Consider the following 5,644-nt stretch of genomic DNA (forward strand, 5'->3'; position numbering starts at 1 on the left):
CATGAAATTTAAAATACAATGTGGGGGATCAACTATGCAAGGTATCCTATTGCAACTTGAAAGTGTTTAGTGTTAAGGAAACTTAAGCTTATAGGACAGAAAGAAAAATTGAAGGGCTAAACAAGAACACACCTTGAAATAAGCACCTAAAGCAGTTCAATTTGGATGCCACAAAAGAAATGAAATATGTATACTTAAACTAAAACATCATTTCCATCAACTGAAAGTATGTTATATAAACTATTAATTCCTACTACAATAACTACAGTTTGAAATTTTCCCAACTAATTTACGAACATATTCCTATCTCCTGAACTTTAAAAAGGATATCGAATACAAACTAAAACCTGCTTTAATATTCATAACGGGTTTTCAAATCTTACCAGAAATACTCAATTCTTAAAAGTCAAAATTGACAAATAAAGAAAAATTAAGAAAACTATGCTTCTGGGATCTCATGATTTGAATTTTCAATCCCACGGGATTACATATAAATCCTGAAGATATCACTAGACTAAAATTTAACTGAAACAGCCCGGCCTCTACATGAAACAGCCCAGTATCTACATAAAAATAACTTCTACCTAAAATGGCCCAGCCTCTACATGAAACAGCCCAGTCCTTAAATGAAAAAGCCCAGCCTCTACCCGAAATAACTCTTTCTTGAAATAGCCCAGTATCTACATAAAAAATAACTCTACCTAAAATGGTCCAGCCTCTACATGAAACAGCCAAGTCCCTGCCTCAAACAGCCCAGCATATTCCTGAAATAGCCCACCCTCAACCTGAAATAACTCTTCCTTGAAATAGCCCAGCTTCTACCTGAAATGGCCCAGCCTCTACATGAAACAGCCAAGTCCCTACCTCAAACCGCCCAGCATCTTCCTGAAATAGCCCACCCTCAACCTGAAATAACTCTTCCTTGAAATAGCCCAGCTTCTACCTGAAATGGCCCAGCCTCTACATGAAACAGCCCAGCCCTTACCTGAAACAGCCCAGCCTCTACCTGAAATAGCCCACCCTCTACCTGAAATAGCCCACCCTCCACCTGAAATAATTCTTTCTTGAAATAGCCCAGCCTCTACATGAAATAAATCTTACCTGAAACAGTCTAGCCTCTACCTAAAATAACTTCTATCAGGACTACCAGAAATTTAATAACTACGATTTCCTCAATAAGATTTTTCTCGGATGCCACCAGGTGGATGAGAATGAGATATGATTTAGGGCTAAAGGGCTTCAGGTTAGCTTACGCAAGATTTCAATCTTAGCTATTGATATGGATTTATGTAGACCTAAATTGATTTATAACTAAATTTTAGTCAAACTATTCATTAAAGCAATTTCTAATGGGAATTTAATGCATAAAAACTAAATGTGAAACTAGAAATGACAGAATTTAGGTAAATTAGAGAGCTAGCAATATATCTTAGCACACTGTCCAAGACTTAAAACCTGAACTAGATATTTAAATCTTCATTGTGAAAAAGTAATTTGAATAATGACAACTTCCTACACCCAATAGCCCAAAGTGGTGGCCTAGAAGTTCCACTTTCTCTGCTCCAACTGAAGGACTTGACCAGGAGAGTCCAGATCCTACAGGACTAATCCACGTTAGTCCTTAATGTTCATCATCCTTTTGATTGAAGGGTTATGAAAATCGAAGCAGAAGGCCACATTAACCTGAAAGTAAAAAGTGTTAAAAGGAACTCGGAAAAAAAATAATAAAAGGATTTATAAAGTACAAATCTAGTACTGTGCTGTTTTCAGTCATTTTTAAGGACTAATATATGTTTTATAATTCAGTTCAATCGAAAACAAATTAGGATACCTTAAGCCCCCAAAAGTAGGATAATCTAAGCCACAAAAGTAGGATATTTTAAGCCTTAAAAAGTATATTTTAAGCCCCAAAAGTTTGATATCTTAATCTCTCCAAAGTAGGATATTTTAACCCACAAAAGTATGATATTTTAACGCCCAAATGTAGGATATTTTAAGCCCCAAAAATAGAATATGTTAAAACCCCCAAAAAGTAGGATCTTTTAAGTCCAAAAAGTAGGTTATTCTAAGCACCCAAAAGTAGGATATTCTAAGCCCAAAAAGCAGGATATTCCAAGCCCCAAAAGTAGGATATTTTAAACCCCAAATGTAGGATATTTTAAGCCCCAAAAGCAGGGTATTTTAAGCCCCAGAAGTAAGATATTTTAAGCCCCAAAACGATTGAGATAATTTAAGCCACCAAAATCATAAGACTTTAAAAAACAAAAAAAAAAGTATGATATTTTGGAAAAGAAATTAGGATATTTCAGGACAAGATAATTTAGGATATCTTAATAACTAATAAAAAAGATACGTTTGAGCTCCTATGTTAAGTTTTCACCACTGAATTCACACAAATTTTTCCTAATATTATTTTGCCAAAAAAGGTGAACTTAATTTTTTTTTTGTCCAAAAAATTAGGAAACTATTATCTAATGTTTTAATGAAGATCTAAAATTAAACTATATTTGCATTTAAGTTTTTCTTTTTACAAAAATATATCGATTTAACCAAAGCTTACCAACTACCAGGAATTATTATAAAAAAAAAAAGACGAATAAAAAATTAATGATAGTTTGATCAAACACAACTCAAGTGAATTTTATGAGGCCTATTACACCAGTTTGAAATTGAGAAAAAAATAAATTTCACTAAATGGAAAACCAATTTCTATAAAAAAACAAAGATTTTAAATATCTATTTTACTCAGCGTAATCTAATATTGTTCTGTACGTGATTGAGGAACTTCATACCAGCGCTGAATACCCCAGTATCTTAACCTGTCTTCTAAAATGCACAGAACCTTAAAACGAAGATTTCACTATTCAAGCAAAGTTTACACCATCAGTTCATCTTTATGATGTCATACTTAACTTGTCTCACACAGAAGACTGACGATTCAAGCCATTTTTTGCAATTTCTCAAGTTGTTCCATGACAGCTTTTGTCCCCTCTCTCTGTCTTGAGTGTCATAAGGATACTGTATTAAGCAAACTGGAGCACAAATCTGGAAAGAATTAAAAAGGACATTTTAGCAACATTTTCACTTTTGCCTACTACTTATCTTGACTAAATTTTCCTACAAATGAACTGAAATTATGTCTTGTATACTGAAATATACGGAGGTATCATGGAATAAAATAGTTAAGGTCATAGCTCGCAAAAGTCTGGTAAGAGTTGTAAGCGAGGCATTAGTAATTTTTTCTTAACTATGAAGAGGGTTCCATTTTCAGTTTAACACTTGAATTATAGTGAAAACTCCTACAGTAATGTCTTTGTGTTATGTTGTCAGCATTCTTAATTTTGAAATTTAGTTCTCGTTCATAGAACTATATTTGATAAATGGTTTATAATAATAATAATAATAATAATAATAATAATAATAATAATAATAATAATAATAATAATAATAATAATAATGATAATAATAGTAGTAATAATAATAATAATAATAATAATCTTTATCTCAGCAAAAGCCATATACAGGGTTACAATAAGGGTATAGTGATCTTACACTTTTGACATCGGTAAAAAAAAGATGAGATTTGCAATAATAACAGTGATATATTATAAACATCAATTAGCAGGTTGACACAGAGTTCTAAGGTCTGGGTAACAAAATCACAATAGAATTAACGCTTAACAATTATCATAACATACATATCAGCAAACAAAAAGAGAGGGAGAAGAAAAAAAAATGGAGATGACAATGATAAATATGTTGGAACAGAAATTGCTTGAATAATGAAGAACACTGGGGAGGAAGAGAGAGAGAAAAAAAAATCTAGTCACTGAGCAGGTGGTGTGAAGGAAAATACAGGACATCCATACAACAAAGATGTAACATAATAAAACACGTTATCATAACAATACTGGGTATCATACCAAAGTTATTTAGTGATGAAGATTTGGCATAGCCACACTATCAGATATTAGTGAATACAATTCATTGTACTGACGCTTCCGTATTCCAGGTTTCCCACATTTTGGATTTTATTCTCGCTGCACTTGCAAGCACATTTTGAAGTAGGGGATTTTCACTAGATCGTAGGCGGAAGGTGAGACTTACTATAGAGCGACGAATGACAGACATGCACTGTGTCTTCGACTCGTTATAGATTATGTCACGTTCATTAGCGTATGCGTTGCAGGTGTCAATAAGACGTTGTAGGCCTTGGGCAGAGGGGGAGATGAGGACCATATCGTCAGCGTAGCAAAGGTTATTTATGGTAAAGCCATTAACCGTACAACCAATGGGAAGTGAATTCAGTCTGATATTTAAATCGTCTGTGTAAACATTAAATAAATATGGTGAGAGGATGCCTCCTTGCCTGAGACCGTTAGATGAACCGAATTGCTGGGATAAGACATTGCCCCATTTGACACAGAACTGCTGTGTTGAGAACCAACAGTATAATATACCGATGAGATATAGAGTAGTCCCCCTTTGGCGTAGTTTCAAAAAGAGTTTCAGATAGTTTACTCTGTCAAATGCCTTCCGCACGTCTACAAAGCATAAGTAGACAGGGGAGGCCGAGGATATATAGAAATTCAATAACTCCTTGAAAATATATATAAAGGTGTCAGTCGAGTGGTTAGTTTTAAAACCAAATTGATTGTCTGCGGTGTGGAGAAATGGTGCAAGGCGATGGAACAGAAGGGATTCAAATATTTTCGATGAGATTGTTGTGATGGCGATGGGGCGGTAGTTTCCTGGGTCACTGGCATCCTTCAGTTTCTTTTTTATGAGAGGTATTAAGTGGACAAGTAGAAGGGTTTCGGGGAGATATTGGTGTAATATACAGGCATTAAATAGTGCAGAAAATAGGATATAAATTATAGGGTGGCAGAATTTGAAAGCCTCGGTAGGAAGGCCATCGCAGCCGGATGCCTTGTTACTAGGTAATTTCTTGATAGCCTCGCACACGTCACTCGGGGAGATACGGTCACTATATTGAAAATCCATATTGACATTGATGAGAGTATTCACTTCATTTCGGGTATCTTGGTCATTTATACAATTTAGGATGGTACTAAAGTGATACCCCCACATTCTTGCGATGGATTCTTCGCCAACTGCATCCCCTACTCTTTGGGATAATTTGTTTGACTTTGGGTTTAGTGAATTAATATCTTTCCAGAGATGGGGGAAGTCATGGTTGGTAAATTTTCTGGACAGTGCATCGGCTCGGAGCTGATTTTCGTTGCTACGACATTGACGAAGAGCAAGTTTGAACTGGGCTCTCGCTTGCCTCATCTGCAGAGCGAGGGGACCTTCTCTCTGGCCACCATCGTTCCTCCATATCTTGATTTCATTTCTTTAAAATCTAATAATGAAAAGTGGGTGTAGTATCTGATGCATAAAATCACCTTTTAGGGTCAGTTTCAAGATTATTGAAGACCAGACGTCCAAAATATCTAAGAATTGCTACATATTGTGCAGCCAACAAATCATGTTGACACAAGAATAGTTAGATATTTTCAAATTATTGGAACCTAGATAAATATCTACCGTAGGCTCTAGAGCCTTTCAATATGGGGCCCTGAGACTACAAAATAAGCTCCCAATAAACATTCGAAAGACTGGAGATATTAAGGCTTTCAAG

General features: G+C 35.1%; 1 long non-coding RNA gene across 2 annotated transcripts in view; it reads right to left on the reverse strand.

The window, feature by feature from the left end:
• Positions 1-531: 531 nt before the first annotated feature.
• The window catches only part of LOC137627729 (uncharacterized), a 69,507-nt gene continuing 64,394 nt past the window's right edge, over positions 532-5,644 (reverse strand). Inside the window, exons 2-3 of one of the 2 annotated variants that reach the window (XR_011041208.1) lie at positions 2,914-3,045; positions 532-1,683 (exon numbers count right to left, since the gene is read on the reverse strand). This is a non-coding gene — a long non-coding RNA (uncharacterized lncRNA). Of the gene's footprint in view, positions 3,046-5,644 lie in introns of both variants that reach the window. The other variant, XR_011041207.1, reaches the window with a different exon arrangement.

The sequence above is a fragment of the Palaemon carinicauda genome, chromosome 35, assembly GCF_036898095.1.
Source record: "Palaemon carinicauda isolate YSFRI2023 chromosome 35, ASM3689809v2, whole genome shotgun sequence".
Classification (NCBI taxonomy): domain Eukaryota; kingdom Metazoa; phylum Arthropoda; class Malacostraca; order Decapoda; family Palaemonidae; genus Palaemon; species Palaemon carinicauda.